The sequence below is a fragment of the Bos javanicus genome, chromosome 9 (assembly GCF_032452875.1).
Source record: "Bos javanicus breed banteng chromosome 9, ARS-OSU_banteng_1.0, whole genome shotgun sequence".
In the NCBI taxonomy this organism is placed as follows: Eukaryota; Metazoa; Chordata; class Mammalia; order Artiodactyla; family Bovidae; genus Bos; species Bos javanicus.
Window position 1 is genome coordinate 72,766,518 of NC_083876.1, and position 17,173 is coordinate 72,783,690.

Below are 17,173 nucleotides of genomic sequence, written 5' to 3' on the forward strand. Positions count from 1 at the left end.
ATGCATTTTCATCCTGCAATTTTATGAAATAGTGAAAACCACTCAGTCATGTCTGACTCTTTGCAATCCTATCTACTGTAGTTTACCAGGCTCCTCTGTCCATGGGATTCTCCAGGCAATAATACTGGAGTGCATAGTCATTCCCTTCTCCAGGGGATCTTCCTGACCCAGGGATTGAACCTAGGACTCCTGCATTGCAGCAGATTCTTTACCATTTGAGCCAACAGGGAAGCAATTTTACAGATGAAGGAACTTAATCTGAGAGATCAAGCGAGTCAGCCAAGGGTACAAGATTTGCTAGCAATGGAAATGTGCACATTCAGGCCTTAAAATAAGCTGAGGAACTTAGTATTAAAAATACAAATATATAATATACAAGAAAAAAAGTGCAAGTAAGTGAGATAGAAAGGGTTGGAGGGAGATGTGTCAGGGAAGAGAAAATACTTACAGGCTGAAATAAGAAGCTAAAAGGCCAGAAGCACTTGTACAAATTGCCAAGGGCAGGTAAAGACTTTTCTAAAAACAAAGAAGAGGTAGCCCCACTGCTTGGCAGATGGCTTAAAATTAAAAGGCCCAAGAGGGAGGGTATAGTATATATGAATAATTATGGCTGATTTGCATTGTTATATGGTAGAAGCCAACACAGCATTGTAAAACAATTTTCCTCCAATTAAAAAATAAATTTAAAAATACTTTAAAAAAAACAGACAAGAAAGGATGAGCAAATTCTCTCCTATTTTGTTTCTGCCTTAGAAAGAGTATCTTTCAGTTGGAAAGTATAGAACATAGTAAGGCTTTGAGATCAAAACACTATCTGCCCTATTTATCCAAAGTCAAGTTCCTAGGCTTGGATAAGCTATCTCAAGTTTCTAGAAGGATCCTATTGTGATTGGAAGATCAATTTCTGAAATCTCAGCATTCATAGAAACTAAAAAAATGTTGGAAATGTAGAGATGGACAAAAGTTCCAATTTTTTTTAAAAAGCAGTTTCCAAAAATTATTGATGAATGTTTGATATCAATCTTTAACAAAGTTCTACAAAGATAGGTTGGTTAAACAGATGATATGCAGAACTTATGAAAGGAAGTACCAACCAGAGAGAGCTCCCATTAGTTGACCAAGAATAAGTCAAGGTCATGTAGCCTCATGATGAAGTTATTAGACTATCGTCAGTTTAGAAATGCTATAGATGTGGTAAATATTCATTTCTAAAGATATTTGGCAACTTTTTCTTTAATATTTTCGTAGAATCTGCTTGATAGTATAGTTAGTGGAGTCATAATAAACTGAATAATTCAAAGAGAATTGATAAACATTGATTAATCAAATTTGCACATGAGGCAAAGAAGGATAAACAATGTCTCAAAAGACAGCTCAAGATTTAAAAGAATCTCGCAGTGCTGAAACTATAGATTTAAACGTTACCAAGGATCAGTGAAAAGGTGCACTTGGGTTCTAAGAAACAACCTAAAGGGACTTGTTGGTTGCTTTGAGAAATTTGAAAATTTCTTGTGTGCTAAGGACATCATGACACTCAGTCCTAAATTCTTTGATGATATGAATCATAATTGCATGCATATGCATAGAAGTGCTGAGAGCTATGAGGGACTGTCAGATCGGATACTGCACCCCTAAAACAGAGGACTAAAGAAAAGACCCAGCAGTAAATTCTCACCATGTGATTTTGACACTGAGATGGATGAAGGACAAAGACCCATGTCACATGAAGAATGTTTATGATGGCAGGTGGCCTTGATTGGGGGCTTCCCAGATGGCTCAGTGGTAAAGAATTAGCCTGCCAATACAGGAGATGCAGGTTTGATCTCTGTGTTGGGAAGATCTCCTGGAAAAGGAAATGGCAACCCACTCCAGTATTCTTGCTGGGGTAATTCCACAGACAGAGGAGCCTGGTGGGCTACAGTTCATGGAGTCACAAAGAGTCAGAGGTGACTGAGCATGCATGCATGCCTGAAGTGGCCTTTATTAGAAAATATATCACATTCTTAGCTGAGAAAATGAAAATGTTTTTAATGAATGAATGAACGGATCAGTCGACAAATGAATGTCTGAGGACAGAGTACTGGTTTCTGGCCTTTTCCCCTTCCCCAAAATATGTTAGTAATGATCAGAGCTGGTAAAAGAATACCCACAATCTCCCAGAAACCTAGATTTTATTCAGAAGGCTGGTCCCCTTGTTTCTGAACTCCCTTAATGTTGTCCTTTGGCCCTCTGGCATTCACAACCTTGACCAAATCGTTTTTGCTTTAATTTCTACTGGTTGTGTTTTTGAGAAATTCAGTGAAAATAAGAATTCCTAATTAGAGCACTCAGTGTTCTTCTAAAAATTGGCCGCTGGTACACATTCTCTGTTGACACACCTGTGGGAGGAAAGGACAACCAGTGAAGCACTGATGCTGAGTGCGGGGGGCCCAGGAAGGCTGGGTGGGAATAAGGTCGCGACCGGTGTCACAGTTTTGTAATTCACACAGCAGAAGAGAAGCATGAGGAAGCCCATAGGTTCCCAAGAGGAAGGGAAGTATATGAGGGAAGAACTCATGACCTTTCATTTACAAAGACCAAATTATATACTTTATTTCAGTATAGCATAGCAACTGTTTTCTTTTTTTTCCCCCATAGAGAAATTTGACCAAAAGCTCCCGAGGGAGAAAATACAGTCAGGCAAACCTATATTTATATACTTGAGGCTTCATCTTCAATTAGGATAAGGACTGAAAAGTTTAAACACTTCTACACAGTTTGTTTCCAGGACTCTCCTCTGTACGGCCATGCAGAGGCCACGGACCTGCAGACTCAGACCCTGAGGACTAAGACACAGCAAACTTCTTCCAATTCTGTGTCCCCACCCTCAGAAATACTCACACATACACATGCATACCATACACATTCTGCTTCTAACTATCTACAGATATAATTTCCTTTTTTATTTTTATTTTTAGTACATTAATTTACTCATAAAAACATTCCAAAAATGTACAATTTTTCCTTTTTAACACAGTGTGATAAAACATTAAAAACCCCAAACAGAATACTTGACATTGATAATCTAAAATCAAATTAGCAGAGGATTAAATATTTACAAAACTCTATCTTTTAGAGATATTTATAGTTACATGCAACATTGCAGGATTGACATAAATGAATGGCTCAAAAATGGGAGAATTTTCCTTCATTCCTAAAAAAGAGAATACGTCCAATAGAAGATGTGAAAATATCTTATCAAAGACACTGATCATCTGATTTCATGATCCCAAATATTTAAATTTCAAGATGCAATTAACAATGCCACCCAATACGCATAGCTACAGAAAACAAATGTGTTGATGTTTACTTGCTTTGTCATGTCCAGCTCTTTGCAACCCCATGGACTGTAGCCCACCAGGCTCCTCTGTCCATGGGATTTCCCAGATAAAAATACTAAATGAATGTGTAGTGGGGAAAAAAAGAAAAAGGAGATACAGGAAAAGATGGAATCATGTTTGTTTCTATGATGCAAATGGACTGACAGGGGTTTCCATCACCACTGATACAAGGTGTAACTCTGAGGGACTTCAAGCATGGCATTTTCTTTAATTCTCATGGCAGCTCTGACAAAAAGGTACTATTATCCTTATTTTAAAGAAGAGGAGATTGAGATTTGGCAAGGGAGGTAATTCATCTGAGCCACACAGTCCGAGAGACATAACCCATCTGCCAGCTCCAGAGTCTGTGCTTTCCCTTTTATACAACATGCACCTCCAGTGACGACAATACAGACTAACACACCAAAGCGTGATAATGACCGAATGAAGACCTAAACAGGGTGGGAAAAGAAAGAAATCCCGGCTGGCTGGCTGGGAGCAGGAAAGCCTTTGAGAAGAATAAGTCATTTGAAATGTGGAAAAAACTAGAATGTCAGCAAGTGGAGCTGCAGAGAACGTGATAAAAACTTCTAAGCGTGGCCTGAAATGCACCCTAGGCAGCAATGACATTCATCCCTCTAACTTTAGGTAGATAAAAATTAGTGTCATTCTTCAAGCTCAGGTGTTGTCCTAAGAGACTGTGCCTTTCATCATTACTGATAACCATACAAAGAAAATGAACTAGAATTGCAACACAGGTTTTAAGTTCATATCACATGGCTTATAATTTAAGAATGGTTTGGATACTGACACCAGTAATCAAACAAAATAAAAGAACATCTCAATAGCTAGAGAATTTAATTCAACTTTTCTTTTCAAGGTCACACTGTCTGTGAGTAAGAGATTGGAATAAAGACCCTTGGTGAACTCAGTACTTGAACATATCCATAACAAAGCCTTGCAAGTAAAGACCAAAAAATACTAGCCTATGCTTTTTTTTTTTTTAACTTCATACTGTGCCACCAGGAAATAAAATAATTCATATTTGTTAGTTAAGAAAAATTACATAAAGGTGCTATTCCAAGCAAACAATAAAACCAAACCAGGGCGATGAATAGCAGTTGGGCTTGTTTTTCAAGATTTCTCAGACAGGTGTGTTAGATTAGTAAGGACAAGAGGACCTGTACTTGTCATGTTATACTGAGATTCACACAAGAATACAGATTTTAGATGAGATGCCAGATGACAGGATGTGTGGTCAAGGTGAAGTGGAGATCCTATGGTAGCCTCCAGCCTTTGGGATAGGTTTAGAATGTTACTGCTATGGTCTGAATGTTTGGGTCCCCCAAAAAACTCATATAGTAAAATGCTATGCTCATTGCAATGGTATTAGGAGGTAAGACCTTCGGGGAGTGACGAGGTCAGAGGGTGGAGTTTTCATAAATGAGATTAGTGCTCTTTTAAAAGAGACCCCGCTGAGCTCATCTTCCGCCATGTGAGGACACAGGGAGAAGCCAGCAGTCTGCAACCCAGAAGAGGACCTTCACCAGAGCTCCACCACCCTGGCACCCTGACGTCCAGTGAGGAGACTGTTGTTATTTTTTAGTCACGAAGGCACATACAACACTTTTGCCACCCTGTGGACTGTAGGCCACCAGGCTCTCCATCCAAGGGATTTTCTAGGCAAGAATACTGAAGTGGTTGGCATTTCCTTCTCCAAGATGAGATCAGTAGATGATAATTCATTTTGGAACATGACACCTCAGGGCTTGTGATCCTCAAAAGAAATCTGGGGCAGGGAGTGGGGGAAGGGGCGGGGCTTTAAGCAAACAGTTAAAAATGTAACAGGAGCAAAGTTCAAGAAATTTACAAAATCAAAAAGAACAAATTCTTGTTTCTACTACAGTTATTAATAACAATGATTAGGATAGCAGAGACTTGGAAAATGGGCTGGGCATAGCCAGATTTTTTTTAGGAACAATAACAGACAAGAGCATGAAAGAAGGAATAGGAAACAATCTAGAGGTGGGCATCTCAGTTCAGTTCAGTCACTCAGTCGTGTCTGACTCTTTGCGACCCCATGAATCGCAGCATGCCAGGCCTCCCTGTCCATCACCAACTCCCGGAGTTCACTGAGACTCATGTCCATCGAGTCAGTGATGCCATCCACCCATCTTATCCTCTGTCGTCCCCTTCTCCTCCTGCCCCCAATCCCTCCCAGCATCAGAGTCTTTTCCAATGAGTCAACTCTTTGCATGAGGTGGCCAAAGTACTGGAGTTTCAGCTTTAGCATCATTCCTTCCAAAGAAATCCCAGGGCTGATCTCCTTCAGAATGGACTGGTTGGATCTCCTTGCAGTCCAAGGGACTCTCAAGAGTCTTCTCCAACACCACAGTTCAAAAGCATCAATTCTTCGGCACTCAGCCTTCTTCACAGTCCAACTCTCACATCCATACATGACCACAGGAAAAACCATAGCCTTGACTAGACGAACCTTTGTTGGCAAAGTAATGTCTCTGCTTTTGAATATGCTATCTAGGTTGGTCATAACTTTCCTTCACAAACATCCATCTGGAGGTGGTGAAGGACTAATTCAGAGAGTGACCACAGGAATAACATAGGATAGCCAAATTTGAAATTCATTTTAGAGCAAAATTTCTTGAAAAAATTGGGCTACGAAGTGAGAGAGAGGGAAGCATGAGGACATTCCTAAGATTTCTGAGAACAGGTGAGTAGACATTATTAATCAGCCCAGAGTATACCAAAGTTTTCCTTTCTGCCTTGTTCTTTCCTTTGTACTCACATACCACACCTACCCCAGGCTCTGACAGGTTTCAAAGATATTGGGCCTGACTCTAATCCTGCTGGTAAGAAGAAAATAAATCATTAGCCTTTTTTAAATACTTACAATTTCTAGTGCGTGAATAAATAGCTTGTAGTACTTGAAAATAATAAATTGGGTCTTGGAACTGAAAGTAGTGATTCACTAGTGATGAATGATGCTATTGTTTAATTCCATCACTCATTACTTCATTAGTCTTCACAACATCTCTTACAAGTCTCTGCTTCTCCAAGTGGAAATTAATGCAGATCAGCTCACCTAACTCTATTATAGCCCATCCATCTCCATTCCACCCCCTTAGTACCCCAGAGACTGAAGAGCTACAGACCTTTTGTCATATGCCAGATTTCCTTACAGCTAGCCCAGAGGAAACCACCAGAAGCTCTGTTTTTTCTTAGGCAGTAAAGTATGTGAACCTATAACAACCAAGTGTTAGTCTCTCAGTCGTGTCTGACTCTTTGCGACCCAATGAACTGTAGCCCGCCAGGCCCTTCAGGCCATGTAATTTTCCAGGCAAGAATATTGGAGTGGGTTGCCATTCCCTTCTCCAGGGGATTTTGCCAACCCAGGGACTGAACCCAGGTCTCCTGCATTGTAGGCAGATTCTTTACCATCACAGTCACAAGGAAAAGCAGAGTGAAATTAGGTAGTGAGTCTAATTGAAATCAGGTCACAAATCTCAAACAAATAAAAGGCCTATTCCTTTTAGAGATTTCTGATTTGTAGGAAGAACACTGACTTTTACTGCAATAGTAAGCTAGTTTTTTTCCTTCACTAGGTAAAATGAAGGAAAGCAGACAGACCAGGGGTAGGGTGGAGAAGGATGGAATTTGTAAATGTGAGCATAAGCATTGTAAATTTTGCTGGTCAAATAGAAATTTTGGCAGTCTTACAGTTTTGGAAAGCTCCTTTTGAGATCTGGAGAGAGAAATAAAATCACTAAAAAACTGAGGCCCAAGGCTTAAGTGACATGTAGGCAATGCTTCATAGATAATGTAAATGAAAGTCAAGGCTTAAACTCACAATATTGTTAATAATCACGATAGTTTAGAGTTGTTTTTTTTTAAAGACAGTGCCTCCAGAGTCTAGACCTTTTCTATTGCAAATGGGTTAACCAAGTCTCAGAGAGACAAGGTGACTAACTCAACGTCAAGCAAATAGTGATCTGATTATTTGAAGGACACACAGCTAACCCTTACGTAAGAAAAAATTTACTCATTGCCCTCAGAAAGCATGTTTTGAGAGCCAGGTGTATATTACATGCTAATAGATATGCACAGAGAAATTCGGGCGAAGTTCTTATCTCATGCTGAGAGCACTGACTCAGATGGACAGTTGTACAAAGAGCATCAGATAGAGAGTTCAGCTGAGTCTTCAAGGCCTAGGTCAAATGCAGTCTCCACCCTGAGCCGTCCTAGACTCCCAGCACATGGCTGCCTCTGAATTCCAGGGCACTTCAGTCATTTCTCTGCTAGTAAATTTGGCACTTATTTTTTTGTAGCTTTTACCTTAGTGCCAACCCTGTTCCAAGTGAGTTCCTCAAAACAAGCCTATGTGATGTGCCCTAGTATCATCCTCATTTAATAAATGGAGATCTAAGGGACAGAGATAGGAGGTCTCTGCCAAGGTGGAACAGGATTCAAGTCAAGGCTGTCTGGGCTCCCCCACACTCTTTTCACCATGTTAAGGCTATAGGCATCCACACCCAACTTTTTGTTCAACCTTCAGGATTACTGAGAGCAGAGTTCAGTCTGATTCATGCCTGTGTTCCAGAGAACATTTAACATAGTGCCTGGGGCAGATCTAAAAATCAAATCATTAACTAAATAGATGAATAGCAAGTAGGTGAAGATGGCATCAAGGCATCTGGGCTTAGATCACATAGGATAAACACGGGCTTAGATCACATGGGATACGCACGGGCTTAGATCACATGAGATACACACAGGCTGATGGAACTGGAGAAAGATGTCCTTTCTCTTTGGTCATTTCATTCCCACGTACTGCCCGCCTGCTACCTTCCTTGGGCTGCTGCACTAAAAAGAGTTAAAAAGTATGACTTGCAAGGGAAATTGTCCACTGCAGGATGACAGCAGCTCTTGATGAAACTCAGAAGAAGAAATGTGACTTTGTTGCTCTTTCTTCCCCTTCTATTTTGTTCTTCCCCAATCTGGGTGGCTCCCATGTGAAGTGACCTCGTCTTAGGTTGATGGGTTTGGAGAAGTCACTGCTGGGTTGCCAGGAAGAGAACAGTCTGACCACACCAGTGGGACAATCACCTGAACAATCTACAGGCACATGCTATAAAATATATATCCACTCACACGTATGATTCAGCCTCACTCAAATGTTCCCTGCAGTTTAGATTTGACTATTTGATTTACCCTTCCCTCATAAAGCACCATAAAATCGCCTTAGTGCATGACTCACTTTCTTTCATTTACTCACATTTCAATGATGATAATTAACCTTGGCTAATAGTTTTCTTCACTGGACTGACTCAGAGGTTGTTAAAACCAGCAAGCTCACATAATAGACAGTGGAAGATAGAAACACGCAATGCAGTTTGGCTCATGTGTTCCCACATTGACATCTAACACATCCTTGGGAACTCTCAGCTGGGAGGTCTCTCGGTCAAAAGCAGGGACCCTGGAGCCCAAGTCCTCTATTTTGGTCAGTCTCATGACAGAAGTAGTTCAAGAGCCGGCAACTGGGATAGAAAAAGCAAGAAAAGGAATGGAAGTGTTTTCTTGTTATTATTATATTTTATAATAAAACAGTGTATTTGATTATCTATTTGGCTTTAAATTACACGACTTGTTCCTCAGAAAGTTAAACATAGAAGTACCATATGACCCAGCAATTTTACTCCTAGGTATGTACCTAAAGAACTGAAATCAGATATTGAAACCAATATACCCACTTGCACTTTCAGAGTGGCACTATTCCCAGTAACTAGAACATGGAAAAATCCCAATGTCCATCAACAGATAAATGGGTAAACAGACTGTGGCATACACATAGAGTAGAATACTGTTCATTCATAAAAAGAAGTGAGTGCTGATACATGCTGCACTAAGGTTAACCTTGAAAACACATGCTAAGTCAAAGAAGCCAAACACAAAGGTCACTTATTAGTGACTCCGTTTATACAAGACTTTCAGAATAGGCAAATCCACAGAAACAGAAAATGCATTAATGGCAGCCAGAGGCTGAAGGAAAGGAGAAATGGGAGAATGATTGCTTAATGGGGACCATATTTTCTTTTAAGGAGATGAAGATGCTTGGGAACTAGATAAACATGATGACTATATGGCATTGTGAATGAACTAATTGCCACTGAGTTGTTCACTTCAAAATAGTTAATTTTATGTGATGTGAATTTAATGTCAGTTTTCAAAAATTGCATGCCTTCCCATTGAGATATTGTTAATATAAATAAAATTATAAACTTTCCATTCTTGGGTAAATCAATTTGGCATACAGCCTACCATATAAGGATGATGTTCAAGATACTTAATAACAGCAAGGAACACATGACCCCAGTCAGAAATGACACCCCTCATTAGTGCGAGTCAGCTGACTGTCAGCACTTCCTGGCCTTCAGACCAAAAAACCACCAAAGAATCATTTTCTATATGAGCTACGCATTGCAGGTCAGCAGGCATGATGTCACTGACTCCTCACCAACAATTCAGACTCATTTGTTAAGAGATCGTTCTTCCATTTTAGAAGAAACTAAAGTTCAGTGAGACTAAGCAATTTATTGATAATCACACAAATATTAAGGGCAGAACCAGGACTCACATTCAGGCATTCTTATTTCAAACCAAGATCTCTTTAGTGCACAAAAGTCCTTTTCCTCAAGACAACTTGCATCCAAACAACGCAACTGCTACAGATTTTTTTTTTTAACTTTACAGATTTTTGAAAAGGATATTGGCCCAGATTTTTAAATTAATGAAAGAAGATGGTATAAAATACCAAATGAAGAAACAGACCAGATTTCTTGAAATAAGCTCAATGGTATGGTTACATTAATAAAAACTAGTATTTGACAGTTTAGTATTTTGCTAAAATATGTACCCTGAATATAAATATAGCAAAAAACTTTTACCCCTTCCCCAACGCTTTACCAACAAATCTGATGATAGCAAAGTGTTCAGGGCTGACCTTCACAAGAAGGCGACCTGTTGGGTCACACAGGGCCCTGTGCTCAGAGGTTTCATGGTTCAAAACCCTGCAGTTGCCACTTTGAAATTCTTAATTATTTTTGAACACAAGGTCCTGCTTTTTTATTTTGCACCAGGTACTACAAATTATGTAGCTGGACTTACCAGCTTCCAACTAATATTAATCCTTATCTGACCTACTTAGAAGAGCTATTATGAATGCTGAATAGAGGTCATGTTATAAAATTCTTTATAGTTTACAAAGCATTTTCACATAAGAGTTACTCTTCTTCAGTTAATGGTTTTGTAATTATTTAGATTCACTGTGAAGTGGCTCCTTGAGAAATATACTGCCCATCTAAACCCAGGTCTCCTGACTCTCGGGGAAGGGTTCTTCTAGAAGCTTCTACTGATGCCTTTGCAGCCTTCGGCAGTAAGTTCTAGTGATTCTTCTCCAAAAAGGCCTTGTCGTTTGCACCCTAAAGCATATGAAGAATCTCCTTGCTAATTCTCACTCTCACTTACTCTCTGTCATGTCACTCATGCCCTTCATAACATTGTCAGCATCTGTAATTATTTCTTTCTTGTTTGTTCATTATCTGTCAGCTTCACTGGAATGAAAGCTCTACAAGAGCAAGAGCCTCTCTGATTTCATCAGTCAGTATGTACCTCCAGCACATGGAAGGCACTCAGTAAGTCATTTCTTGAATGAGTGAGTGAATGAAGAAATGAATGAATACTCCTTTCTAGTAGACAGGAGAAGGCTGCTTTCTGCACCAATTCTAAAGCACCATGATGTCCTTTGGTCCCACGGTCAATGGGTGGACTTTGTTGGAATGTATTGGTTCACAAATGTTTAACTATCAGCTTATTTATCTACCTGAGATTCTAAATGATAATATAAAATGGCTTTGGAATTTGTACTAAGCCAACAGTACACATGGTACAGAATGTTCTCAGAAGCAACAGGACTCATGAATAATGAAGCAGCCACTTCTCCAACTTTATGGCCCTGCCTGTCTGGTGTTCTTGCCCATAAACCTTTCACCTTCTGATCTGAATCTGGATTCTCCCCTTCCATGTGAGATAACAGATGAAATCCAAGGGAATTACCTATATCCTGATTCTTGGCTGCCACACGGACATGACAGCTTCCACCCAGCTTGTGCCTAGAGCCCTGCTATTTTATGGAAAGAATGTAATTAACACCATCTACCACAAACTTTGCTCCCCTCAGAGCCTCTGACCAAAGCAGCTTTATTCCATTCAGAATGTGAGTGCTAGATGACTCCAGATGGCAAAGCTGAATCAACAGACCCTGGCAGGAAGGCTGGGTTTAGTTCACAGCAGGTAGGAATGTGCAGCTGAAGCACAAACAGAAAATTTCTTTGACCTTCCCTGAATTATGTGAATGTTTGCTGTGCTAATAAAAATCATAACCTATTGGCCTATTTGCTCCATACACAAAATTTTTTGACTAGCAAATTTACACATAGCTTTACTCACATCGATGTCATTTATACACACACAGAGACAAAAATTCTCTCATTACATGCTCACTCCCCTCTTATAGAGGTATTTTTTAACATTTTAAAGTATATTTCTCTGTTAACATTTTAGAATATATTGTTCTTATACTCTTCCTGCCTTTAAAAACATTTATTTAAAAACAATCATAAATAGCATTTATAAAAACCTTTATAAACCTATTTTCAAGTGTACCTGTGCTCACATATTAACATGTCTGAAATTGGACTGGCTTATATTTGATAGCTTCTTAGATTGAGTGAAACACCAAATTATTCAGTTTTCAATTGAATGGTTCATATTTGATGCATTGTTTTGAAACATGTTTTTCAAGAAAATCTAAAAAAGTATTTTACACAATATTTACCATTCTCATTGCATTTATATCCACATTACTGCTCAATATTTTCAACCTATAAAATAAATGGTTATAGCTTTCATGTCTTCAAATTGCTTCTAAATTTACTCCTGACCCCTCACACAGTGCCATAAGCATAAAGGTCCAAGTCCTTTATACAACTTGTTTGTGGATGAGATAAAGAAGTTGGATCATACTCTTGGGAACACCCTTACAGTCTGTAGTTAATATGCATACAAACATCTTTCCTAAAGCTGAGGGCACTTGGTGTGTCATTTGACTTACACACTGGTTTATATTTTCTTTCTTATTTATATTTTCTTTAAGCTGCTGGTCGAGAATGTTCCACCATATCATACAAGCATACCCCATCTGAGAACCATGGGTTTTGTAATATCTCACCATTTTCTCCTGATAGAAAATGGGGAAGTGAAGTATGGTTCATTTCTGCTTTTGCCCACAGCAGCTGTCACATTACATCTTCCCCCTCATCCCACTGGGCTTCCTAGGTGGTGCGGTGGTAAAGAATCTGCCTGCCCAAGCAGGAGACATGGGTTTGGTCCCTGGGTCAGGAAATTCCCCTGGAGAAGGAAATGGCAACCCACTTCAGTATTCAGGCCTGAAAAATCCCTTGCACAGAGGAGCTTGGAAAACTGCAGTGCATGGGGTCACAGAGTCAGACACAACTGAGCCTGCTTGCATGGGGCATTGGGCCCCATCCCCCAGTTCCTTACCTGTCTGATACTTTCTGGAGATGTCCCAGGGGCTGATTAGGGCTGGGTTGAACTCGCAAAGACCGCAGTCACATTGAGTATGTGTGTAGAGAATGGGAGGTCTACACCCTGTACTCAGATTGACTCAGGCTCAGAATCAACCTCTGAGAAGCTAGTTAGGTCCTGATGCTTCAGGTGAGGTCGGGACTACTCAAGAACATGGAACAGATGCCCCGTAGACTCTGGAGCTACCCCTCATCTACAGCACATCTCCTGGGACTGAGGAAGCCTAGACTTATTCTACCTCTGATGAAAGAGGGTAATTAAATGAGCCCCAAATGTTGCCCAGAATATGGAACTCTGCAGCTGAAAACTGATCCCTTGGTGAAAACAGCATCTCACCCTCTTGACACAGTAAGGCATTTACAACTGCCACAGTGCAACTATCTAATGATCCAAAGGACAAATGGGAACTTGGACTTTGAACGTATGAGACCAGTCAGCATTCTCTCCATTAACCTCCATTTACCTTCATGGGAAGGAGGCCCTGCAGTGGCTTTTGATCCAAGGGCCTGAATCTACAATTGCCACATAGCCAATCAGAACCGTGAATCTGCCACAAATACTAGCTGCCAACTACCACCAAAGAAACTCCAACTTGATTCATGCCTCTCCAGCCCTCTACTACCCCTAAGTCCAAGCTTCCATCATCTGTTGCCTGGGTTATTGCAATGGTCTTCCGAGTTTCCTTGCTTCTGCTATTACGTTCCATATATCTCCATATATTAAACCAGTGCAATCTTTGAAAACATGGATTTCCTACGTCACCTCCACCATACCCCACTGAAAAGCTTGTGGTTTTTAAACTACATTTAGAATAAACCCCAAACTCCTTGGCCTGGACAAGTTCCCATGAAGTGACCTCCCCAGAATCTCCTCCTACACATGGTGTTCCAGACACCAAACTTGAACATGCAGAGTTCTTTCCTGTTGCGGTGGCCCTATCATGGTGGCTGTTGCCTCTGCCTGGAAGACATTCACTTCTATTCTGGGCATAAACTGCTCCCTCTCATCTCAGAGTCTCCACTACAATATCACCTGCTCAGCATAGCTGTCCCTGGGCACCTGTCTCAAGGATCCTCTCCCATCACTCTATCAAATCAGCCCCTTTATTTCATCTTAAGACCACTTATTACATTCTATAAATATCCTTTATGTTTACTTCTGTCTTCCTACATGAAAATATAAACTTCTGAGGATGAGGAATGTTGTTTCTCCTTTTTCTAACCTAGAATATTTCCTGAAAAATTTGGAAAATTAATTGAAATTCATTGGGAAGTGCTGTATGCCATTAAAATCCATCAATCAAAGGCTAACGGTGTCAGGATATGAGGAAAGCTGAATGAAAACAGAATAAAGCAGCTGATCACAACCCAGGTGCCCATCAGCATCACAATTATGCAAGCGCCCTCTGACCTGCCAAATCATAGTCTTCAAGGGCAGAGTGAACATCCTTAGTCAGGAAGTTCCATGGGTGATTCTGCTGCACCTTTGTCTTAAAATGATCAGAAAGAACCTTTCCTTTTCCTCTGGAATCATCAGGGCTCATAATGGACTGTTATGGGATTATGACACATGGTCAGAACAGTGCTTCAACTGTTCTGCCTTAGGAGATGCAGTGAGCATAGAGGTACCCTGGCAGGAACCATGACAAGTGAAAGCAGAGCTCTCAGAAGAAATGTTTTGCCACATCCCAATCTTCCAGGGAAGTGTACGAAGCAACTCAGATCAAAAGACTTCTGTGGGGGTGTATGTGAGTAGTACGTGTGTGTGTGTTTCAACTAGCTCTTTTTATAAAAGTAAAATATTGTAGAAAATTTGGACAATCTCAGAGACCTCCAGGACAATATTAAACGCTACAACATTCGAATCATAGGGGTTCCAGAAGAAGAAGACAAAAAGAAAGACCATGAGAAAATACTTGAGGAGATAATAGTGGAAAACTTCCCTAAAATGGGGAAGGAAATAATCACTCAAGTCCAAGAAACCCAGAGAGTCCCAAACAGGATAAACCCAAGGAGAAATACCCCAAGACACATATTAATCAAATTAACAAAGATCAAACACAAAGAACAAATATTAAAAGCAGCAAGGGAAAAACAACAAATAACACACAAGGGAATTCCCATAAGGATAACAGCTGATCTTTCAATAGAAACTCTTCAAGCCAGGAGGGAATGGCAAGACATACTTAAAATGATGAAAGAAAATAACCTACAGCCCAGATTATTGTACCCAGCAAGGATCTCATTCAAGTATGAAGGAGAAATCAAAAGCTTTTCAGACAAGCAAAAGCTGAGAGAATTCTGCACCACCAAACCAGCTCTCCAACAAATACTAAAGGATATTCTCTAGACAGGAAACACAAAAATGGTGTATAAACTCGAACCCAAAACAATAAAGTAAATGGCAACGGGATCATACTTATTAGTAATTACCTTAAACGTAAATGGGTTGAATGCCCCAACCAAAAGACAAAGACTGGCTGAATGGATAAAAAAACAAGACCCCTACATATGTTGTCTACAAGAGACCCACCTCAAAACAGGGGACACATACAGACTGAAAGTGAAGGGCTGGAAAAAGATTTTCCATGCAAATTGGGACCAAAAGAAAGCAGGAGTCACAATACTCGTATCAGATAAATTAGACTTTAAAACAAAGGCTGTGAAAAGAGACAAAGAAGGTCACTACATAATGATCAAAGGATCAATCCAAGAAGAAGATATAACAATTATAAATATATATGCACCCAACATGGGAGCACCGCAGTATGTAAGACAAATCCTAACAAGTATGAAAGGAGAAATTAACAATAACACAATAATAGTGGGAGACTTTAATACCCCACTCACACTTATGGATAGATCTACTAAACAGAAAATTAACATGGAAAAAAAAAAAAAACATGTATCTATAAAGTTCACTAAAGCAAAGCACAGTAAAATGAGGTATGACAATAAAAGGCATTAAATTTATCAAATAAAAAAAAATAAATAAAGTGCTGAAAAATTAAAAAAAAAAAAAGAAAAGAAAATTTGGAAAATACAGAAAAAATATAAAGGAGATATTTTAGTCCTGAGGAACAAAAAGCTATAGCCACTAATACATGTATTGAGTACTTACAATCTGTCAGGCGTTTCCCTATATGCTTCACATGTATTTATTTATTTAACTCTTACAACAACCCAATGAGATGTTTTCCTCACCCATTTTACTGATGACAATATGGAGGCACAGTGAGGTCAGAAAAGTTGCCCCAAATCATACAACCCTAGGATTTTAATTTAGCAATTTTACTCCAGAACTCACGTTCTTAACTACTATGCAATAAAGCTCTGTGTAGTTGTGTATATTTATATTTGTACAAACACACACATTTATAAATGTAATGGGCAAAAATATGGTTTAAATGTTTACAATCTTTTCTCATTTTTATATGGAGCAAGAAAGCTTATTTTTAGTTGCCTTCTAGATCTCTGAAAAATAAATACAATTTTTTAGATTCACCTTTTCTGGCTAAGGTAGTGATGATCTTATTACCAGGAGTTATGTTTGCTTACTTGTTAAACCATGAACAAGTGTGTAATTTTATCAAATGTTTGTTCTACTACTGTAGAGGTAACCATATTCCTATTTCCTCTCCCACATTCCCTTAACCTATTAAATATATTAGCCTGTATTTGTAAGTTTGGCTGTGACTTAGCTGGACATGACTGAAGTGACTTAGCAGGAGCAGCCGTGACTTTTTTCTAATCGATGGTTAAATTTTGGTTGCTGGTATTTTGTTTCAGAATTTTGCCTCTATATTTAATATTTTCTTTTAATAATTTCTTTTTTATACCATTCTTATCTTGTTTTGATATCAAGGTTGTCATGGACTCATGAAATGAGTTGAGAAGTGCTTCATCTGTTTCTCTTCTGTAAGAGTTTAAGTTTGGAATTATCAATACCTTGAACTTGTCTAAGAAGATAATCAAGGGCATAAGATTTTGCTCACAGAAAGAGTTTAAATTTTTAATTCAATTTTTCCATGGTTATAGCACAAATTGGGTTTTGTTTATTTTTTTAGTCAGTTCTGATCATTTTTATTTTCTTTGTAACACATCTATTTCTTACAAGTTTTTTAATTTATGAGCATA

The 17,173-nt window shown here is 39.2% G+C and overlaps 1 long non-coding RNA gene across 1 annotated transcript; it reads right to left on the bottom strand.

Moving 5' to 3' along the window:
- Window positions 1-1,897: 1,897 nt before the first annotated feature.
- LOC133254053 (uncharacterized) lies at window positions 1,898-14,788 on the bottom strand. Its single transcript, XR_009738552.1, has 3 exons — window positions 14,448-14,788; window positions 8,650-8,911; window positions 1,898-2,378 (listed from the first exon to the last, which is right to left on the bottom strand). It is a non-coding gene; the product is annotated as an uncharacterized LOC133254053 (long non-coding RNA).
- Between the last annotated feature and the right edge of the window lie 2,385 nt (window positions 14,789-17,173).